This window comes from Lissotriton helveticus, chromosome 4_1 (assembly GCF_964261635.1).
Source record: "Lissotriton helveticus chromosome 4_1, aLisHel1.1, whole genome shotgun sequence".
In the NCBI taxonomy this organism is placed as follows: Eukaryota; Metazoa; Chordata; class Amphibia; order Caudata; family Salamandridae; genus Lissotriton; species Lissotriton helveticus.
Window position 1 is genome coordinate 988,468,496 of NC_136063.1, and position 13,364 is coordinate 988,481,859.

A 13,364-nucleotide genomic window follows, 5' to 3' on the forward strand; every position below is an offset into this window, starting at 1 on the left:
ACAACGATAATATCTGGTACACATTTATAAGTTTAAAATGTTGCGGCAGTCAAGTTTGTTGGCAAAAAATTAAACAAATAATAAAATCGTTAGTTTAATGTTATATATACTTACTCAACTAGTGTAACTTCACTGCTGTGTCTCCTACTTAACTAAGGAGGGGGACAGGGCGATCTATTCGGTAGGACTAAAGAACCATTGTTCTACTGATTACTATAGTTACTCATCTTGTGTACCCGATTAAATCAATTTCTCTCATTCCTCTTTATTATTGAGGCTGCTCTTGAATGTGTTAAAGCAGGACATATCAAATTGTTCCAGTTTTTTCCTCTTGGTTGTGAGATCTCCACCACGAGCATTAGCTTGGATGATCTCTATTCCGCACCATCTTAATTCCTCAATTTTATGATTATGTTAAATCCAATGTTCCACTAAAGGTGCTGCCTTTTTCTTCATTCTAATGGCTGATTTTTGTTCAGTTATCCTTATTCTTGTTTCACGTGATGCTTTGACAATCTATCCCTTTGAACAGGGACACATTATGAGATAGATCACGTTCTTTGTTCTGCAATTAATGAAATTCTTCATATTATGTTTGATTCCTTGATAAGTAATTGCATTGCCTTTCATGATATTATTACAATTCTTGCATGTATTACATGGGAAATTACCCACAGGGGTTGAGGCATTGGTAATGCTTCTTTGATTATCTGTGGGATCTGTCCTGTAAGTATGTACCACATGATTTCTAATGGTACGATTCCTTCTGAAGGAGAACATTGGTCTGGGGAGTCCGATGTTGTTACTCCCATTGAGCAAATGGCAATTACGCGTTATTATATTTTTTACCTTGTTACTAACACAGCTAAAATTGGTCACAAAAATCAGGGGAAGGTCTCGTGTGGTCTCATCATGATCCTTTTTCTTAAATAGAGATTCCCTATCATAATACTTTGCTCTCTTGTAGGCTTGTTTCATCAATCTTTTAGGATAGCCTCTATCTAATAACTTTTTAGTCAATGCATCTGCATGAAGATTGAAGTCTTTCATACTTCTGCAGTTGCGTTTGATTCTCAAGTATTGTCCAAAAGGGATGTTATTCTTTTGGCAGGCTGGGTGGTCGCTCTGATAGTGAAGCATGGATGGTTATATCAATAGGAATAAGGTATTACATATCTAATGAATAGACCTTCAAGAAGTGTGGCTGAATAACAGGAGAATCAACCCAGCAACTCAGTTAGTGAGCATACTAAAAAGCAATTGGTAAAATATGAACTAATGCAGGAGATAATTCCTGAAATAATAGAATATTACCAACAGAGTAAAGGGTAATATGATGACAAATTGGTAACTGTGACTTAAGACATAGGCCATAGTTTCTGTTATTGGAACAATAGGGACCAAGTGCCAGATTAAGATGTAGCAAGTCAACAAATGAGAGGATGGTAGAAAAAAGTAAAGACTGTTGAACAAACCTAGGAAATGTCTGAAGTAGAAGACCATGTTAAGTGGTAAGGGTGAGCCTTTAGAGATAATTGTATTGTGAAAACAAGTAATAAACATGTTATTTAAAATTACGTATTCTTTTATTATACAGATTTAAAAAAAAAAAATTTTGTCAGTCCTGAAGAAGGTGCCAACATAAAGAAGTCACCGAAACGCTGTGTCACTGTTTTTTAACAAATGTTTTTTAAAATAATATTTTTAACTGATTTATGTGAGAAATAGTTATAGATTGTAACCTTAAACAGGAGGAATGCTATACTGTCCAGAAAGGCTAGTAATAGCTCAAATTGTATGTTTATATGATATTTTTTTTTCAAATAAATTCTCTTGTGATAATTTGTTAGTAACTTTCAGGTATTGCTCAAACTGTTTTCACATACAAGCCAGGCTATAATACTGTTTTATATCAAGATAACATTGACTTTGACACTTGGCCCACAACAAGGAATTTCTCTTGGTGGGATTGAAAAATAGGGACATTGTGTTGTAGTGGAATAGTAAATTATACATTCCTAATGTTATGACGCCATTCTCCTTATCTAGGTTCCTGCCTGTCAAAAACAAAATGCTAACTCTGCTGTACAATATAAAAATTTAAAAATTTGGAGAGACATCTAACTGGATTAACATAAATGAACATGCAGGTCTTTAATCCATTTGGCATCTTTGTGTTAAATAACATGTTGCACTCGGATTCTAGTTGACGAAGTCTGCCCTCCCTATTCCCTCCTCTTTTCAGTTTGGGTACTTGGTCAATAGGACAGCTCGTCCAAATTCCCTTTGTGCATTTAGTTCAAGTGACGGGCCACCACATAGTTCTTATCATTGTTTTTCACAGCCCGAAGGTGCTGTAGAATGTGAATTTGGACCATATGAATGGTACTGCCTACGTACACCTTTGGGCATGTACATTGCAAAATATACACAATGTAAATGCTTCTAAGTATATATATATAATTTGTTTCTAGTTTTATATAGTGTGAACTCGACCCAAAGGTATTGGAGCGCTTTACATGAGCACCAGTTACATTACACAAGGACAAATTCATTTTTTGATGGGCACAGGGAGATTAAGTGATTTGTCCCGAATCACAGGATGTTGAACCAACACCAAGACTGGATCCTGGTTCCCCAGCACCAAAGTTGGCAGCTCTGGCCATTATGTCACATCCTCTCCCCAAGTCCCTTCCGAGGGCGCACAGTCATTTCCCAAAATATAGGTTTGATGCTCCGACTAAGGACCTGATTGTGAGTTTGGTTGCCACTCCCGTGCCCCACTCCAGGACTGCCAAACTCAGCCGCCAGCCATCTGCCAGATTACAAGTAATCTCATGGTGTGGTGGATGTTCCTTTGGCGTTTCTACATCCCAGAATGCATAGGAAGGCACCGTCACGGGGATTTCGATATCCCTTTCCAAAGCCTTTTCATGGCGGGAACCACAACATGAAAAGGCTAAAGCAAAAAAGGGATTGGGGGCCTCAAACAGGGCCAGTGGGTGTTGGAGCCCAGAGTAAAATGTGTATTTTGGCACATGTGGTGCCCCCCTCTCCTGTCACTGTTATCTGTGAACTGTGTGCCATGCATGACATGGTGCATGGCACATGGTGCACAGATGTGTCGGGGGCGCTGCACAGCTGCGGCATCTGCTGCAGCCCTTTTCTGTGGCCACAACATGCCCCCAACGTGGTACCGACAACTTCCATTTGCCAAAACGGTGGTTGCATTGAAATACCCTACTTGTCGACAGTCTCCTGACCGCTGCAATAGCAGCTGGCAGTCTGACTGCCCGGCATTGTAATCAGCCTCTAAGAGAGGAACAAGGCAGGGATGCCCAGTATCCCCACTAGTTTTTGCAACAGCAACTTAACCCTTGATAAGCATCATCAAAGAGTAAAACACTGATTGAGGCATGTAAATAGCAGGTCAAAAATATATGTTGTCTCCTCATGCAGATATTGTTCCTTATGGCAAGCATCCATGGCAAAATGTGTCTCCAATAATAAGAGAATTACTAAGGTGTGTCTAGTTCTCAAACCTGCAAGCCAGTTGTGGTAAATCACATGTTATTCCCATTACAAGGAACACTCTGAAACCCAACTTTTCTTTTGCCTTTATATTATCTGAAAAACCTTTGAGATGTTTAGGAATAAAATTCTACAGGGACCCTGACAAGGTAGGGAGGGAAAACTATAGCCAGGAGGTCCCCATAAAAATGTGGTTCTTGCCCCACTTACTTAACCTGTTCATTAATATACCAATCCCACTGATAAAAAGCGTTCTTTACACACACATTCGAACAATACTGCACAAATTTAAATGGCCAAATGACTTGGGGGTATATTATCAAGGGGTTTATCTCCGCTTTTTTGGCTTTAAAAGCCAAGAAAGCGGAGATAAAAATATCTCCCTATTACCAAGCTGTCGCTAACACCAGTTAGTGACAGCTAATAGGAGATAGCGACCATCTTGGGCCCCGCTTTGCATGTCAGTGATATTTATCACTAATGACATGCAAAGTGGGCGTGCCAAGATGTTAGCGACTGGAAACAGTCGCTAACATCGCTATCTCCTATTACCAACTTTTGGAGATATTCGCGCTAAGCGCGAATATCTCCAAAAGCTAACACCTGCCCTGAGCAGTTCTTCACCATGTTATCCAATGGGAGGTGGATAACATGGCTAAGAGCATTTGCTCGATAATGCCTGAATATCGCTGACTTTTTAGCGATATTCATGCATTGCGGCCGTTTTTTATCGCATTTGCGATAAACCTTGCTAATAGCAAGGTTTATCTGCGATAAAAATCGCCGATGTGCGGCGATAATTTTTGTCTCTAAACAAGTTAGAGACAAAAATTATCGCTAGTTGTTGGTAATATGCCCCTTGGTTACTTAGCGGTAATCTTCATTAGTCTGAGTCAAAGTCTTCATTGTCCCAGTCCTAACTCATTAAGCAACTTCTCCTCAATGGACAGCATTCACCTAGCTAAATAAATCCTAGCTAGTGCCCCTCTAATAGGACCTGCAGGAAGAATACTTCCCGTGGCTCAAATAGGAGGGACCCAGCCAAGATTTCCTGAAAAAACCAAGAAGAAAGAAAAAATACACTAATTCCTTTTTGGAATGAAAAGGAAAAACATTTTTGTAATACATTTCCCCTAATCCCAGGGAGGGAGGGAGGGAATTTAGGACTGGGACGAGCAATACTATGACTTGGAGTAATGAAGATTACCGGTAAGTACCAAAGTACTCCTTTTATTAATTATGAAGGGTTTGACTTTGAATTGTAGCACGTTGTACATTCTTTTAGTTACTTTGCTAAGTTTAGGGCCAATTTGGCCAACAGCTGGCTCCATTCACTGTTCTTGGTAGTTTTGCTCTTTTTGTAATGCTGCTATAAATGTGTATTGTGTAGGTTGAGGACTGCCTGGTGTGGATTGGAAGGCATTGTGCCATTCTTCAACTGCATTGTTTCTGTTGGCTTCCTGCGTTAAGGTGCTGCCAAAGACATTCCACCTTGGTATTTGGAATTTGGGTTGGCGTCTGTGCCCAGAGCAATAGCAGTTTGCCACGCCCAAGTGTTTTTTAAATAATCCATTAGGGGACTAAATTTGCCTTCATTTTGTTGGCAGAAAGGGCTTTCTGTTACTAAATTTTAGTGGTTGGCTACCTCTGTGACAGGGACATAGCTAGTGCTATAATTGTCAATATTTCAAAGGCAAATAGCCTATTTGTAGAATATTCTACACTTAGTGCAGATTTTTTGAAGTGTCTACATATACTTTGATTGAGATGATAGTAACAGCCTTGTATGGTTGTGTGGGGCTATGTTTATAGAATGGTTTGAATCATGGCTTTCTCGAAGTCTATGATTATTTTTCGGGGGGTAGTAGTGATTTGTTTTATGCTTATATGGTTTAAGAGCTCATAGTAAGTGCTGCTTTGTTTATTGGGTAGTAGGGCATGGGTAGCCCTTGACCTCTGGTCATGGTGCTGCTCCCCCTGCCTAGCTCCTCAAGATCAGGACTCAGTTCTTGTTTACTGAGCCCCCTGTTCAAACCTGTTGACTGCCACGGCCTCAGTTTAATTACTGTTGTGTTATTTTGGGGTAATCTTCCTTGTTTGGCATTTTAATTTGTTTTGGTTGTATTTGAGGTTAGTAGAGTCAGATCAGTTAAGAAAGACTTTATTTCGATCACTTTAGATCAAAATAGAACTATACAAAACACAACACATACAATCCGAAAACACGCAATATATACTCTTTAAACAGATAAAACTGAATGCATAAGACAGAGAGAACTTTAAATATTAATTTGTTAATCCATTTAGGTAGCAGCCTGTTGAGGAGGAAACTTTTAAAATAAAAATGTATAAAATATAAAACTCTTCTACAAGAGCTAAAACACAGTATTAGTAGCAGGATATCAAAATAGCAGCATAAAGAAAGAGGTAGTCAAGAGAAAGTATAGACTTTAAAGACTATTGTGTACATATTTCATGCGTCTATCCACATTGCCATCATGAATTTGGCCATGCAGAATACCACAATCTGGCTTGAATCTGTCTGCAATATTCTGAACGCCTCCTGGTGTTTCCTGATTCCTAGCTTTCTAGAAAGGTGGACATGAATATAGGTTCCTACGGGTAGAACATCCCAGACATCCATGTATATATTTACTTCCTAAAATACACAAACAAGCTGACTTTCCCCCTGGACGACCAATCATTGCGGGTATTGGTTCTCTGACAGAACCTCTGGCACAATTTGTGAATTCATTTTTACAGCCATATGTGCACAATCTTCCGTCTTATATTAAAGACACAATGGATCTATTGAATAAATTGGATGGGTTAGCTTGGGAGGAGCCATTTTGGCTCTGCACATTGGATGTGGAATCCCTTTATACGTGCCTATGGGAGGATTTGGGCTGTAGAGCAGTGGAACATTTTCTCTCTTCACGTCAAGCGCAGTTCTATGACCATAACAAGATGCTCGTTAACATGTTGCATCTAATTTTGGACAACAATTTTTTCTTGTATGACGCCTCATGGTACAAGCAATTGCAAGGCACTGGGATGGGGTCCAAGGTGGCCCCATCCTATGCCAACTTGTTCCTGGGATGGGTCGAAGCCAGACACGTATGGGCTCATGCGGCGTCCGAGTGGACTGAACATATACATTTTTGGGGACGCTACATAGATGACGTCATTATTATTTGGTCTGGCTCAGAAGATAGTTTTAAGTCCTATTTTAGTTATCTAAATGGGAACACCATGAATGTGAAGTTTACCATGATGATGTCACAAACGACAATCGATTTTCTAGATGTAACATTATATGTTGCTGATAACATCCTGCACAGTACCCTACATAGGAAAGAAACGTCAGTAAACAGTTTACTGCACTTCGAAAGTTCGCACCCGACCAATACCAAAAACACCATTCCATTTGGTGAATTGGTCAGAATAAAAAGAAATTGTAGCGAAGGGTCTGAATATGACAAACACAGCTCTGATTTGGTACAACGTTTAAAACAAAGAGGGTATAACAATCAGGTTCTGAAGAAAGCAACGGACAAAGCAAGCAATTTAAATCGGACAGCAACACTGACGCCCAGAGTAAAAACTTCTAATGAAAGGTTATCTTTCATCACTACAAATTCTAGTTTAAATCAGGACATCTATAAATTGCTGTGGAAACACTGGCACCTCTTACAGGGTGTTCCAGGGGTTGGTAACTTGACTAAGGACAAACCTAGTGTAGTTTATAGGAGGTGCAGAACGATAAGAGAAAATCTATGTCCAAGTTATACGCAACCAGTTCGCAAAAAACAAGAGATGTGGCTCAGTCCAAAAACTGGTTTCTTCCCATGTGGCTGCTGCAACATGTGCAATCAAGCAAGCCGGAAGGCTTCTTTTAAATACAACACGGAAAAAATCTATGACATCAGACATTTTTTGAACTGTCTGACGCAGTACGTGGTCTATGTGATTATCTGCAGGTGTAAAAAGATTTATGTAGGGAGCATGGTGAGAACTTTAAAAACACGCATGCAGGAACATAGACGAGCATGTGTGAATCAGGATGTGTCCTATGCTTTGGCCTCACATGAATGCGAAGGACCAGGGGACAGATCTAATTTTAAATTTCATGCAATTGATCATGTACCAGTTCCCCAAAGAGGAGGTGACAGGGAACTACACCTCCGGCAATTCGAGGCCAGGTGGATTTGTAGGTTACGAGCTACAACGCACGGTATGAACTTTGACTCCGAAATGCATCAATTTTTGTAAATCTTGATTACCTAATACTGAATTGTACAGAGAACATTGGAGTCAAGTGTCAACATTGCCATAGATGCACTTATTCTTTGTGATTTGATTTACATAATTAAGATCTGTAATGAGAGTATTGGGTTAATGTTCTATTGTGGGTCCTGTTAAAATGTTCTGTGCAATTGGAAGAATGAGGTAATGTGAACTAACTCTTGTTTCTTCACATAGGTCTAATTTGAACGGTAGAATATGTAGATAGTAACAAACCTCCACTGTAATACTATACCCCCATTGGGTCCAGATACGAAATAGGGATGGTCAGAATATATCTCCCATCTCTTATATCAGTGCTCATTTGAAATAGGAAGGACACATCAACATCTCTTTTTTTTCCTTTCGTCTTCCTTTCTGGACTTTGGACATACAACTAGACACAGGCCTTGATACAAATGACTACTCCGTGATGTTTGACTTTTGAAAACCCATAGCTAAATGTATTGGATGGATAGGCCAGAAAGACGGCTTGAATGTGCAGTTTGATTTATTTAGGATCATCACATTGTATGGCTCACTGAGCTAACCGCTTAGTTTAGTTTAGATTAGGGACCTGAACTGGTATAGAGTTCAAGCCTCGGATTTGTCTAATTGAAATAAATTATTTCCTTTAAACGTGGATATTGGTACCCCTTGGGCACACACTAGGGTTATTTCTGAGAAAATGCTAGTTTGGGGATTGTCCTTGGGAAAACAATAGACGTCTCTACAGTGGTTTTATACTTCAAAAGGCACAATTGCTGAGTACAGGCCTTGATACAAGTTATTACCCCGTAATGACCTTCTAGTCGTTTTTAAATTTGAAGGCCCATAGTTAAATGTACTGGATGGATTGGCCAAACAGATGGCTGTAATGTGTAGTTTGTGTCATTTAGGATCATCACTGTGTGTGGCTCATGGCGCTAACCACTTGGTTTAGGCACCTAAATAGGAACGGAGTTCAAGCCTCGGATGTGTCTAATCTGAAACCAATTTATTTTTTTGTTAATAAATGTGAACATTGGTACACCTTGGATAAACACAAGGGTTTGTTTAAAGAAAGGGGGGTTCGTTTTGGGACTGTCCTTTGGATAACAATAGACGTCTCTGCAGTGGATGTATACGTTAAAAAGATAGAACTCCTGAGTAGCGTGTTCACAGGTTATTATGGAGATGTCACACCTGTTTGAGCAATGTGTTGGTGCAAGGTTAGCGCTTTAGCTTTTAAGAACCTTAAGGGTTTCAGGTGATGTATGGAGATGTCAAAACTGTTAAGTAATGTGTTGGTGCAAGGTTCAAGTTCAAGTTCAAGTTTAACATTTGTATAGCGCACTACTCACCCAGAGGGTCTCAAGGCGCTTGAGGGGGAGGGGGTACTTTACTTATTGAATAATAAGTTAATAGGTTAGCGCTCTGGCTTTTTCAGAACCTCAAGAGTTTCAGGTCCAAATGTGTGGTTTGTGCTATTTGGGATTACCGCAGTGTGTGGCTCACTGTTTTTGTCGGGTGGTTTGGGCACCGGATTTGGAATAGGGTTCAAGACTCCTGTCTTGACTAATCAAAATTATATACATATTTTTTTTTCTTTCATTTCTGAGATATTAGGCTTTGTACATGTGATTATGTTAAAACTGATCTAAAATTGTGCTGGTTTGTGTTTTGGAAAATCGATTGATGTGTCTGTAAGGGACACATATTTTAGAAGGACAGGACTGGTAAACTCCACGTAATAGGTTAGCGCTCTAGCTCTCAATCAGCTTAAAACCTCACAGCTGAACTTAATAGAATAATTAACACTCACTATATAAACACGGCGCTAAACCCTAATATTTCACTTGAAATCGGGACGAGGTACGCGTCGGATCGTCGGAAATGGCGAGGTAAGCAATTCTAGGCTCGTTGGCGAACAGCGATCCCCCGCTCTTAGAGGGAGTGCTGTTAGACTTAGAAGTTAATGGTAGGGGTTCTGCTGGGCATGTAGGGGGTGGTTTGCAGTGACTCTGGATAGACAAAAAGGTTTCCTTTGATTTAGACCTAAGAGGCCCTCTAATCCTGTCTTGATAGTGTTAAAGCTTGTGACTGCATACGAATGCTTTACATGGCATAATAGAGTAATGGTTAATTGGCAAATCGATTTAGACACAAGTGGCTCTCTAATACTGTCTTGATAGTGTTTAAGCCCATGACTGCATAAGAATGCTCTACATGGCAGAATAGAGTAATGGCAAATACATATGTGGGGAGAACTATAGATTAATTGAATGACCTATATGCTAGCAGTGAGCATATGGTTTTGAAATACGCCATACATAATATATATATCTGTTAGGGAATCACTAGCAATGAACATATGTTTTTGAAATATGCCATACATTATGTATATATCTTGCAGGGAATTGCCAGTGCTCTAATCGGCACTTCACACTACAACTCCTGCTTCATAGGAAATGATGAAAGAGTCTCTTTTTTGAAACCACATATACTAGGTAAGACAGGACACTATGATTTGTGGGAAGCAGGAACTGGTATTTATGCAAATACGAGTTATAACAATGTCTCTTCTTAACATTTTATTTGTAGAAACTTGTACTAAAGTTTGCAGAAGGCCTTGTTGTCCTATAGAATTGCCCGATTGGCACATTGTACACGGAAGGACTTGTCCTGTGGGAATTGACTACAAAGGTCATAGTCATATTTGGAAAAAGGTAGATGCAATTCTGGCTTATTCCCCATTTCAGTTCTTAGTGTGTAGAAATTGTCACTGCCTAATGAGATAGTGGTCCCGGAGTAATAAATTGTGTAAAGATGTATTTTTTTCTTTCTTCATTTCCTGCTCTGTCTATAGAAGGTATCATGGATAAATAAGCCAATAGTCCCCAAGCAACAATGTGTAAAAAGAGTTTTTTCACCATCTCTATTCCTCTCTCTGTGCAACAAAAAACTCTTTCTTGGAACATCAGTATCATAGTACTAGTGACTAGAGTGATCTTGATTTTCTCATTCTTCCAAATTGTATATAGCAATCTGAATCGCATGTCTGTGTATTAAATATACGGAGTAGAGAATCAGCGAATTACATCATGTGAGGGAATTTGGTGAATGAATAAAAAGGAGTCTGCCTTGCTATAGCAAAGAACACACTTGAAGTATTCTTAAAACAACTTTGGAATTCTGTAGTAAAGAATGTGAAAATTCCTTCTTTTTCAATCTCTCTTCTATTTAAAAAAAATAGAATTATATATGTATAGTTTGTAATGTTTGTATTCGTTTTTAAAAAAAATGTGTGTCTATATCTGTGTTTGTGAAAAGTTTTTAAAATGTGTATTATATTTAAAAAGTAATGATATGTGTTTGCATTATGTACTATTTACAGCCCTGAAGAAGCCCGTGTTGGGTGAAACGCGTTGGCTGTGGATGCACTGAAATGAAATAAAATATTTATAATCATCCCAAAAAAATCTGCGTGAACGTCCATCACTCCTGTCGTCTCTATTTTGAAATTGTATGGCATCCTATCCAGGAATTGTGATTATAACGTTGCCTCTCCCAATGTGTGTAAAAAAAGGTGGACATTCTATTTGACTCAAGACTGCTTTCCCAAAAAGAAGCTTTAATACTAGAATTTCGGATTGAGCACAGGGTCTCCAGAAAGTCTTGCTTTCCCGCTCTTTCCGCTCCAGCCGTTTTTCTCCTGAATCCCACCCTCCCACCTCCAAGACTGACCCTTCCATCCCCAGGAATATTTATGGAGGCCTCTGTGCAGCCGTGCCAACAGCACGCTAAGGGGAAGCCTATCTGGGCCTGTCCATGCCTGGACTGCGCCCAACTTCAGGACCCCTGGCTCATCCACCATCTGGTTATACACTGCCACGGAACTCCCAGATCTGAACCTCGGACACAGAAGTGAAAGCTGCTCCACATCCACACTGCGAACTACCAAAGGACCCTTCCCCTAACAACACTGCCACTTCGTCTGCTACACAACCCATGAAGGATCCCATGTCACTCCCACCCAGAAGACCACAAACAACCCAGAACTGCTCCAATGTATCTTGCTCAATGTCCGTTCCATCTGCAAGCACGTCACGGAAATATGGGACATCTTCACCACCCTCTCCACTGACGTTGCCTTCAAGACCAAAACGTGGCTCAACCTCTCTGCAATATCCTACATCGCCATCGCCTCTCCTGATGGCTACAAGATGATACACTGAGACAGCACCAACAAACAAGAGAGAGGCATCACCGTCATCTTTAAGGAAACCATCAGATACACCATCACTAATGATAACCCCACTCCTTTCATGGAGCACATCAATTTCTAACAACAGACAGACGTGAAGACCATGATAAGAGGTACCCTCACCTACTGACCCGGATCCCCGACAAACTTTCTGCGACCCATCTCCAACCTCATCGCCACCCTGGCCATTTACTCCCACCACTAGGTCCTACTAGACGACTTCAACTTCCACATCGGCGACCCCAACAACGCAAACTCCATCACCCTCATGGAGAACCTGTACAACATGGGCCTCATCCAACTGTTCACCGAACCCATGCACAAGGCCGGACACACAGTCAACACAATATTCACCCCAAGCAACAGAATCAAGTTTATTCACACCACAGAACTCTCCTGGACTGACAAAGCCTTTGTACACTTTACCATCTCCAATGTCCAGCACACCATCATTGAGTGTCACAACACCTCCCACCAGAGCTAGAGCAAGGTCACCGAAACCCAGTGAAGACAGGTTCTCATCACCACTGAAGCCACAGCAGACCTTGACCAGGCCGTCCAGAAATGCTCCCCCTTGATCACGACTGCACCAACACAGTCAGCCCACTAAAACCAACAAAACCTAAAACAAACCCGCTGGTACACCTCTGAGCCCAGGACCACCAAGCGCAACTGCTACCAACTGGAAAAACGATGGCACATCATGAAGAACCCTGCTGACAAACAGCCCTCAGCAACTATCAGCAGCACATCAAGGAAGCCATAAAAGCAGCCATCACCGCCCGGATCAACACCACGGCCAACCACACTAAAGAACTCATCAAAATAGCCAAACAACTCTCCAACCCTATAGCCACAGAAAACACCTCCACCCCTCTCGCGAACTCCACAACACCCTTTCAGACTACTTCCACAGCAAGATTGCCACAATCTACAAACATTTTGACCCCCAACCCCTACAACCTCCACCAACTAGCGAACTCCAGCCAAACGGTCCCCACGTGGTCTTCACTCACCACCCAGAGAACCATAGCCTTCATGTCTTCAATCCACTCTTGGGCACTCACCGACCCATGCCCCCGCCTCCTCTTCATTCTCGGAACAAACACAATCGTCACAGAACTCACCAGCATCCTTAACACCTCCATGAACACCGCAACCTTCTCGAACAGATGGAAACACACAGAAGTCAGACCCCTCAACAAGAAACCCTCCACCAACCCCAGCGATCTAAAAAATTATCAACTGCTCTCCCTACTCCCATACCCAGCCAAAGTTCTCAAGAAAGCCAGCAAACAGCAAC